Consider the following 10863-nt stretch of genomic DNA (forward strand, 5'->3'; position numbering starts at 1 on the left):
ATTTTCAACACTATTGGCTCTTTCAATTTCATATCTTGAAGTATCTTAATTCTGTTTTCCATCTCATTATATGTGTCAAAGATATACAATTGCAAATAGCACGGGCTCTATCTTTCTAGTATTATTGGAGGGCCGTTCATGATAGATTTGTCCTTGAGCTCTAAATGTATAAACTCCTTATTTTGCATTTGCTAGTTCTTTATCAACATGTACTCCAAAAGAAGTAAATGAAAAGATACTATTATATGCCTGTATATATATTTTCTAAAATCTTGACTCTCTATTGTTTGATTAGTGAAAAGCTCATACAGGTCAGTTGGAATTGTTGTTGGTGCTAGTTCAACATTTCCATTTAAGCAGCATAATGAAGGAGCTTCGTATTGAAATTTCTTTGCTCCACAGTATATGCATGGTGGAACTTATAGTAATTTGTGTATGTTGGAGCATTGTAGTTCCAAATCTGTTGTATTGACATAGTACATTAGTTTGCTATGATAGATATAAAGAGTTTTTGTGAGAATTTTTTGGTACAATGGATCATGATATGTCTTACCTTCTATAATTTATGATTCATTTTGAATTTGATTTGAGCAGTTTGAACTTTCGTCATATTGTGTTACTATGTGCAACTGATTCCTTGGTTTTTGGGCTTTTTGTCATTTTTAGCCTTCTAAATTCATTGTACTTTTTCCTTTGGTGTTTTGAATGCTTATTTATCGGTTGCATAGTAATTTACTATGGAGAACAAAAATGATATGTAATTATTTATTTAAAATTTCTGTATGTAATTGTGGATGTATGTTAATAATGGATTGTGTAATTTATAAAAGATTTTGCATTCTGATATAGTTGGTTATATTGTGGCCACACTTTTTATGGTGTAATAAAGAATAATAGTTTTGATATATATTGTAATTAATAAAGTAGTCATTAATCCAATTAGAGAATATCTAAAGATAGAATTCAGAATTAAAAATGGAAACAGTAGTTTGGAGAAGTAATTAATTTATTTATGAATCTTCAATTTTAATCTTTTTCTTCCTTAGGCTCTCGTCCGTTACATCTGTTATTGATTAATTGTTGACGCGGTTTGTTTCTTTGAGTATTTCTGCAATAATACTTCTTCTTAATCTACTTTGTTGATTTTAATTGTCTATCTTGAAATAGAAGTTGCAAAACTTTGAGATGAATTTACGAAGGGATTGTTGGTTCTGCAACAAATTATTATTATATAAGTTTTTCGGAATAATTGAATAGAATAATGAAATAATATGAAATGTTTTTATGATTTTTTACCTCTGTTAATCTCTCATTGTAATCAGTTGCAGCACATTTCAATAGCATTTTCGTCTCATCGAAAATAGTGATGTGGAATTTTTCAATTGCATCTAACACTCTGAATTTAAACATGTATTTGTGAGTAGAAAAAATAATTTTGTTAGCTATTCAACCAAATTGGCAATATTATTTCATTTTTGTATGACATTATTACCTTTTGTAGTACGTTATGTTGTTTCCACATTTAGTACATGTCCTTTTTTCTTTTTGAAGTTGGACATTTTTGTTGCACTTGTTGCATATGTTGTACCATGGTTCATCTATGTCAACTCCCAACACTATTTCACGGATGTAGTAGTGTTGTTTCTGAAAAAATATTTTTTTGAATAATCTTATGACATTAACATTTTTTTATAATTTGATTACAGTATAACATTACAAAGTTGTAGGTGATATACCTTGAATGAGTCTAGTTCATTTTTCACCAAAATTTACAAAGTTATTTGTTTAGCATCTTTGTACTTAAAGTACAATGAAGTTAACGGGTCGGTTCTCTCCATTTTAACTTCTGTTGTAGACCTATCATAACAGCAAAAAGATTTTAGTTCTGTATATTTTGCAAGAGTATGTAATGTTGTGATAATAGCTTGTGTTAGTATCATTACCAGTTCAATAGTTCTTTGATCTCGGATTCTGGGTTGATCTCAATTGTTGCTGCTTCCGTTGTTGATAGTGATAGTTTTCTTGTTGTTGGATTGAATTTCGTTGTTAATTCTGAAGATACTACTTGATTTGTTTGAACTATATTGTCAAATAATGTTATTACATTGATATGATGATATTTTTACTAACATTAATGCTATAAGTGTTTTGTGAGATATTGTTTAATGTTCTTTTTCTTCCTCTAGTGTTGTGTGGTTCCCCCACAATGTTACTGTCATGTCGTCCAACCTGTTAATAATGATAGAAAATAATAATTTTAATAGTGTTTGTTTATAGTTGTATAAAACTAAATTTATAATGTTGTAAGCTTATTCTTTGCTGCATATATGGATGTCTCTTTTTAATCGCCGTTCATCCAACTGGATTATCCTCTGCATTTTTTTTAGAATTCCAATCACATCTGTATGAACTTGATACAATGTTAATTAGTAGTATAATATTTAAGTAATAGTATAAATTAATTTAGGGTATATTGTTACGACTGCTTACCAATTATCAAGTTCTTCTTCATAGGAATATGCAGATGTTGATTTAGGATGCTAGCTTATGTGTATTGAAAAATACCATATTGCCATTCATTCCAAGTTCTTGAATTATCTTGGGGTTGTAGTATTGCTTTAATATTTGCATTATAAAATTCAGGGGAAGGGAAACTTGATTCCTAACACACTAGTCACTCACTAAGTTTCTTCCATTGCTTAATCTACATTTTAGTTCCTTAGTTTTCTTTACTTGTCATTTGGTTATTTAGTTAGTCAATCACCAATCAACCTTGTTAATTTCATTTAAATCAATTTTACTTTTACATTGAAAGTTAAGGATATAATTCTCCGTGGGATCGATACTTTACTTATCATTTATTACTTGATTGCGATACGTATACTTGCGTAACATCTTGGTACATAAACAACATGCACCTAACCTTTTCCTCCGGCCTAAGCGTTGTAGAGATGGTTGCAAAATTATCTGTAATCTCTGTGGTTTCCCCTAAGTATTTCTTACTATTAGGGTTTCATTGTTTTCCACGTTTGTTAATTTCTATTTTGGTATGTCAGTTTCTCAATTTGAGCTTAACGAAATGAGGGTTATTGTGGATGTGTGTCATGTAAGTCTTAATTTGAAAAGAATATTTAAGATGTTAGAGGTCCGCTTGCATAGATCCTGAAGATAAGATCCTCGACACTAATTTTTGGATGTGTCTTTTCTTCTTTTGCAGGGTTCCGTGGTCAATCTCAAATTGACGTTGATAGATCGTACTTTGGTCGCCTTCTTACCCCCTGTCATCTCAACGATGGCAGAGTTCAGGTTTTCATTTCTAAATGAGCCTTAGATTTTACTTTTACCCTATAAGCTAAACTCTTAACCCATAACTACTATCAACCTAAATTTTAACCCATAACTACTGTTAGATATCCTGGATAGTACTTAACCATCAAGCCATAAGTATTTCACTTGATTTTTTCAACTATGATATAATCCAACAACATTTCAATTCCAATTCAAGCAGAATCCATGATTGGTTACTCTTCCTTTCTTTTTTGCTCACAACCCACTCTCCTTCATCTGCCGTTGTGTTGCGCTTGCATAAGCTTGAACTAATCGCTCATATGACCTAAAGCTTTCTAAGGCTGAACTGAGTGGGTGAAACTTCACTCAGCTTGTAGTAGCATAATGTGAGTTCAGTCTAATTTGACTTATTTATTTGGATTAGTAGCATAATGTGAGTGCTGATTGTGGTTTGTTCTTTTTAGTGCCTCCGTAACTTTTATGATTATCTATGAATTCAAAGAGTTTCTATTCTGAACTACTGTCTATAACTTGTTTGATTAGCCACAAATTCAAAGAAATGGTGCTTGAACGAGTTTTTAACATTACTCATTCTGGATTTTACATTCGATTTAACTTGATGTACACCTTCAATCAATTGGGGGGGGGGGGGGTTGCCCCGCTGTTTGGCCACTTGAAAAATACCCATGCTGGCATTCGAGCGAAGGCTGCAGAGGTGGTTAGTAGCATTGTTCAGAACAACCCCAAGAGCCAGCAACTTGTAATGGAAGCAAATGGCCTAGAACCTCTTCTTCATAACCTATGGAACTTAATTTCGGCGAAATATCGCCGAAATTCGCTGATGTAGGTAGTCAGCGAACCGAAAGGGTAGGGCGAAACGAGATGGGTTAAACATCACCGGGATTGATTTTCCGGCAAATCAGCGAAAAATGCCAAAATAAATCGCCTGAAAACCGTAGGAGAAGAAGAAGAAGAAAGAAAGAGAGGCTCGGTCCTTGCATCACTCATGAGCACCAAACTTGCCAAAGCAACGACGACTTCGATAAATGTTTCTCTTTCATGGAGATCAACATCGAACCAGGGAAATCATTGAAGGAATTAGACGCCGTCGTTCGTTATGCTCGCCAGGTCAGTGGTCATCGGAAGTGATCGCTAGGTCAGTGATCATCGGAAGTGAGCATCTGTTGGAGATCCTTGCTCTGATATTATCGGTGCTCTCTTCTAGTCTTCCTTCCCATTCTCGGTGAAAATGCAGGGTGAAATTGCAGAATTGTAGAGATAAAACTCCACTGCCATTCTCTAGCTTATTAGGAAAGTTTTAATGTTTTATTATCAAGCAAAAGACAAAGCTTTAAATGTAATGGGACCCATTGTCCCATCACTTTCTCTTTATATTTTGGTAATCCAACTTCCAACCCATCACTTTCTCTTGCATACCATGTGAACTCAAAATTTCATTTGATGGTGACCTTTGGTTGATCGAAATGAAATATTGGAATTCGGAAGAGATCGAAATTTCGACGAATAACTGGCGATATTTCGCCAGTTCGCCCGGTTCGCCGGGTAGCGAACCGGGCGAAATTATCGAAACTTCGTTCCATGTTCATAACTTTGCTTCAGTTCTTGACATAACAGTCCGAACCAAAGCGCTTGGGGCAATATCCTATAAGTTATTTTTTCCTCGCCTACCCATGATAAAGTTGTTTTTGTTTGGCACCAGTTGACTGCAAACTTGATGTGTTTCTTTGCTGTTAAGCCCTTGCATTTCGTGGGTTGCTATTTATTACTCAGTGAGGCTCATGTTTGAATTGTAGGTATTTGAGAGGCATATAGGTTTTCATTTCTTGTTATCTCTCTTTCATTCTTCTTCAAATTTGTTGGTTATTTTAGTGTTTGCAATTAATTTCTATGTTTGGTAACTTGGGAAATCGGGTAAGCGGTCTTTTTAGTTTGTGCTTCCAAGCTCTAATGATGGGATGAATTCCCAAAGTGGGTAAAAAATGTTACCTTTGTTGTAGGCTTCCTATGGGAATAAACTTAATTTGTTTTGATTCGGACAAGTGTCCTGCTGGTAAATCATCTCGTTGTCTTTGTTACCCTCTCTTCTACCCAAAAATATTAAAGAGAGAGAGAGAGATCCATCTTCCCTTGTGCATTTGTAAGTTAATCATAGACAGACTGCTAATATATGGAATTTCTAAATGAGCCTTAGATATTACTTTTACCCTATAAGCTAAACTTTTAACCCATAACTACTGTCAAGCTAAACTTTTAACCCATAATTATTGTCAGATATCCTAGATAGTACTTAGCCATCGAGCCATAAGTATTTCACTCTTTTTTTTCAACTGTCACATAATCCAACAACATTTGAATTCGAATTCAAGTAGAATCCATGATTGCTGACTCTTCCTTTCTCTTTTGGTCACAACCCACTTTTCTCCTTCTGCCGCTGTGTTGGGCTAGCATAAGCTTGAACTAATCGCTCATATGACCTCAAGCTTTCTGAGGCTGAACTAAGTGGGTGAAACTTCACTCAGCTTGGCTCATCATTGACAGCTGAGCAACTTAGTACTTCTAGTAGCATCATGTGAGTTCAGTCTAATTTGACTTATTTGTTTGGATTAGTAGCTATGGAGCACCTTTGCAGAAGTAGAATTTCAGGTGGTGATTGCGGTTTGTTCTTTTTGTGCCTCCATAACTTGTATGATTATCTATGAATTCAAAGAATTGCTATTCTAAACTAATGTCTGCAAGTTGTGTGATGACGCATGGATTCAAATAATTTGTGTTTGAATGGCTGAGTTTTTAACATTACTCATTTTGAATTTTACATTCGATTTTAGTTGATGTAAACGTTCACTCAATTGGGGGGGTTTGGCCCGCTGGTTGGCCACTTGAAAAATATCCATGCTGGCAATTGAGCGAAGGCTGTAGAGGTGGTTAGTAGCATTGTTCAGAACAACCCCAAGAGCCAGCAACTTGTAATGGAAGCAAATGGCATAGAACTTCTTCTCCATAAGTTCGCTTCAGTTTCTGACATAACAGTATGATCCAAAGGGCTTGGGGCAATATCCTGTAAGGTCTTTTGTCCTCCCCTACCCATAATAAAGTTGTTTTCATTTGGCACCAGTTGACTGCAAACTTGATGTGTTTCTTTGATGTTAAGCCCTCCGCTAGTGTTTTGCTGCCGGTCCCAAGCCCGGGTAAAGGAGGAGGGTTGGTGCGTCAGGTCGGCAGCCGGCACCGGAAAAAATCTAGCCAAACCTTTTTTCATGGATTCGACCTTATATGATAAAAGCTATGCTAGGGCGTTCCTCGACAAAAGAAGCGACGCGCTACACTATGGCCCGGGTGTAGTGATAAGTTGGCAAGGGTTAGCTAGGGCGTCCCCTGTAAGCGACGCGTCGCATCGGCGCCCGGATGCGGTGATAAGTAGGCAAGGGTTCCCGCGCCGTGGACGAGTGCGGGTAAAGAAGCTAGTCCATAAGCGTAGGATTAGATTGGCATCTTGGAACATAGGATCTTTAACTGGTAAGAGCTTAGAATTGATTGATGTTATGAGGAGAAGAAGGATTAATGTAGCTTGCATCCAAGAGACTAGATGGAGGGGTAAAAAAGCCAAAGAGTTGGATGACTTTAAACTTTGGTATATTGGGGATAAAACAAATAAAAATGGAGTGGGTATAATAGTGGATAAAGATTTAAAAAAATGATGTGGTGGATGTTAAAAGAGTGGGTGATAGGATTATTGCTATCAAGCTGGTAATGGAGAAAGAATGCATAAGTATAATTTGTGCATATGCACCTCAAGTAGGATTAGATGAAAGTCTAAAGCTAGAATTTTGGGAAAGTATGGATGGATTAATGCAAGGAATTCGTCAAGGAGAAAAGATTATCATAGGAGGTGATTTAAATGGACATATTGGAAAAGATCAAAAAGGATATGAGAGTGTTCATGGAGGATATGGTTTTGGAGAAAGGAATGAGGAGGGGATTTCAATTTTGGATTTTGCTACTGCTTTTGATCTATCTATATTAAATACTTACTTCAAAAAGAGAGATGAACATTTAATTACTTTCAAAAGTGGACAGCATAGAAGCCAAATAGATTTCTTCCTAACTAGAAGGACTGATAGATTGTTGTGCAAGGATTGCAAGGTGATACCGGGGGAAAGCTTAACTGCACAACATAGACTTGTGGTCTTGGATATGTGCTTAGTCCCAAGAACACATAAAAGGTCCAAGGTAAACTATCCCAGAATAAGATGGTGGAATTTGAAAGGAGAGTACTCTAAATCCTTCATTAATGAAGTAGTCAAACAAGGAAAATGGGATTTTAAAGGGGATACCAATGCAATGTGGAATGAGATGGCTATGTGTATTAAGAAGGTGGCTAAAGATGTTCTAGGTGAATCAAAAGGAAAGACTCATTCTTATAGAGAGACGTGGTGGTGGGATAGTGAGGTTTAAGTTGCCATTAGGAATAAAAAAGCTAGTTTTAAGGCATGGCAAAGAACTAAAGATGTTGAGGATCTTCATAGGTATAGGTTGGATAGAAATGAAGCTAAGAAAATTGCAGGAAAAGCAAGGGAAAGGAAATATGAAGAGTTGTATAATAAATTGGGCACAAAGGAAGGGGAAAAATCTATTTATAAGATAGCTAAGATGAGGGATAGGAAGAGTAGAGGTCTTGACCATGTTAGATGTATTAAAAATGGAGATGGTAAAGTATTAGTTTGTGAGGAGGATATTAAGAAAAGATGGGAAACCTATTTCTCTAGTTTACTAAATGAGCATTCTTCAAGCACTTATGTTTCGGACGATTACACTTTTCACCAAGGCACCAAGGTCCGAACTTATATACGTAGAATTTCGATGTCCGAAGTAAAATAAGCTTTAAGGAGGATGAAACTCGGCAAGACACAAGGTCCTGATGAAATCTCAATTGAAGTATGGAAGAGCTTAGGAACCCATGGACTAGTTTGGTTGACTAAGTTGCTTAATAAGATTATGAGCACAGGGAAAATGCCAGATGATTGGAGGAGAAGTGTTGTGGTTCCAATTTACAAAAATAAAGGAGATATTCAAAGTTGTAATAACTATAGGGGCATTAAATTGATGAGCCATATGATGAAATTATGGGAGAGAATAATTGAAACCCGTTTGAGACACTTAACTACGATTTACGGAGAACCAATTTGGGTTTATGCCAGGAAGATCTACAACGGAGGCTATTTACTTAATTAGGAGACTTATGGAAAGGTATAGAGAATGTAGGAAAGATCTTCATATGTTATTTATTGACCTATAAAAAGCTTATGATAGAGTCCCTAGAGCGTTAATTTGGCAAGTACTAGAGAAAAGAAGTGTTGCAAGTAAATATATAGATATAGTTAAGGATATGTATGATGGTTCGGTGACTAGTGTTAGAACAGTGGGGGGACAAAGTAATGAATTCCCGATAACAGTTGGGCTACATCAAGGGTCAACTTTAAGCCCATATCTATTTGCACTGGTAATGGACGAATTAACCAAAGACATTCAAGATGAGGTCCCCTGGTGTATGCTTTTTGCGGATGATATTGTGTTGATTGATGAGACCCAAGTGGGGATTAATACCAAATTAGAATCATGGAGATTAGCTTTGGTATCAAAAGGCTTTAAACTTAGTAGATCGAAGACAGAATATTTAGTTTGTAACTTTAGTCATGATCGGCCAGATGATGAGGTGGTGATACTTGACGATAAAGAGATTTCTCAGAGTGATTGTTTTAGGTACCTAGGTTCAATCATAAGTAAAAGAGGTGATTTGGAAGATGAGGTTTCCCAAAGAATTAAAATAGGGTGGATGAAGTGGAGGGGTGCGTCCGGGGTCTTGTGTGATCGGCGTATTCCATTAAAGCTTAAAGGAAAATTTTATAGGACCGTTGTTCAACCAGCTATGATGTACGGTGCAGAGTGTTGGGCTATTAAAAAGAATCATATAGATAAACTCAGTGTAGCAGAAATGAGGATGCTAAGATGGATGAGTGGCAAAACTAGGATGGATAAGATAAGAAACGATCATATTAGAGTTGGGCTGGGAGTTGCTCCCATAAGTGATAAGCTTAGAGAAAGTCGTTTGAGGTGGCACGGCCACGTTCAACGGAGACCTATAAATGCTCCTGTACGGAGAAGTGATATAATCCATATTGAAGGAACTAGAAGAGCTAGGGGTAGACCTAAGATAACCTTAGGAGAAGTGGTGAGAAAGGATATGTATAGCTTAGGCCTTGTATCTACCATGGCCTTGAATAGAACTGATTGGAGGGCAAGAATCCATGTAGCCGACCCCATTTAGTTGGGACAAGGCTTATTGTTGTCGTTGTATAGGTTTTCATTTCTTGATATCTCTTTTTCATTTGGTCACAGAATCCCCCATTCTTCTCCAAATTTGTTGGTTATTTTAGTGTTTGCAGTTAATTTCTATGTTCGGTAACTTAGGAAATAGGGTAAGCACCCTCTTTAGTTTGTGCTTCCGATGCTCTAATGATGGGATGAATTCCAAAACTTGGTGAAAAATCTTACCTTTGTTGTTGGGTTCCTATGGGAATCATCTTTAATTTGTTATGATTCGGACAAGCATCCTGCTGCTAAAGCATCTCGTTGTGTCTTTGTCACCCTTTCTTGTGAGTGTCTTTGTTTTTATTTTCATGTGCTGATTATTATTAAATATTTTGTTAATGTGAAGTATTAAGTTCTGAGTTTCTTATGGAGAGTTTTTTCGTTACTATGCATTGATATTGGGTATTTAGTTGTCTCTCCCGCAACCCGCTTTCTGTATTTCTTTCTATTAGCAAAGATAGTTGTGGTAATTGTCCTATGAAGTTGCATTTTCTGCCTTTTTTGTTGGGGGTTTTGGTTGGGGGGGGGGGATATGAGTTGGCAAACTCATGGTCATGTCAGTTGGGTAGTTGGGATTTATTTAGACTGAAATCATGATATTGGAAATTCATTTACCTATTCAGTGAGAATAGCATTGTTTTTTATGATTTGTAATTTCTGTTGGTAGTTCAATATTGTTGCATTTATTTATCAAAAGTCGTTAAACCCTAAACTTGGGAAATGAAACCTGAAATTGAAGTACAACAAGGTTCAGGACTAAATTTCAATCAACCATAGTTCCAAGCTATAATTAAACCTAGCCTTTCTATATTCCCAACTGTAGAATCCCCTATTCAGCCCTAATCCTACAACTATAGTATATTAAAGCCCTAGATTTCTGCTGGTCCGCTTGCATATATCCTGAAAATAGATGCTAGATAGTAAGTTTTGGTTATGTCTTTTCTTCTTTTGCAGGATTTTTTTGTTGCTTGTGTATTAGCTATGATGCTGCGTTTATTTTGAGTCTTTATTTGGAGTTGAATTAATAGGTAGACACAAGGAAGCATGCAGACTGGCTATCATGATGTCCCAATTTGGAGTTCAATCAAAGTGATTTGAATCATCTTAGGTATAAACATAATAGATAACAAACAACATAGGTAGGAAACTTAGTGGGTAAACATAATGGATTTTTGTTAGTTCCCTATC

The sequence above is a fragment of the Hakea prostrata genome, chromosome 9, assembly GCF_041222555.1.
Source record: "Hakea prostrata isolate BN-2017 chromosome 9, UWA_Hpros_2, whole genome shotgun sequence".
In the NCBI taxonomy this organism is placed as follows: Eukaryota; Viridiplantae; Streptophyta; class Magnoliopsida; order Proteales; family Proteaceae; genus Hakea; species Hakea prostrata.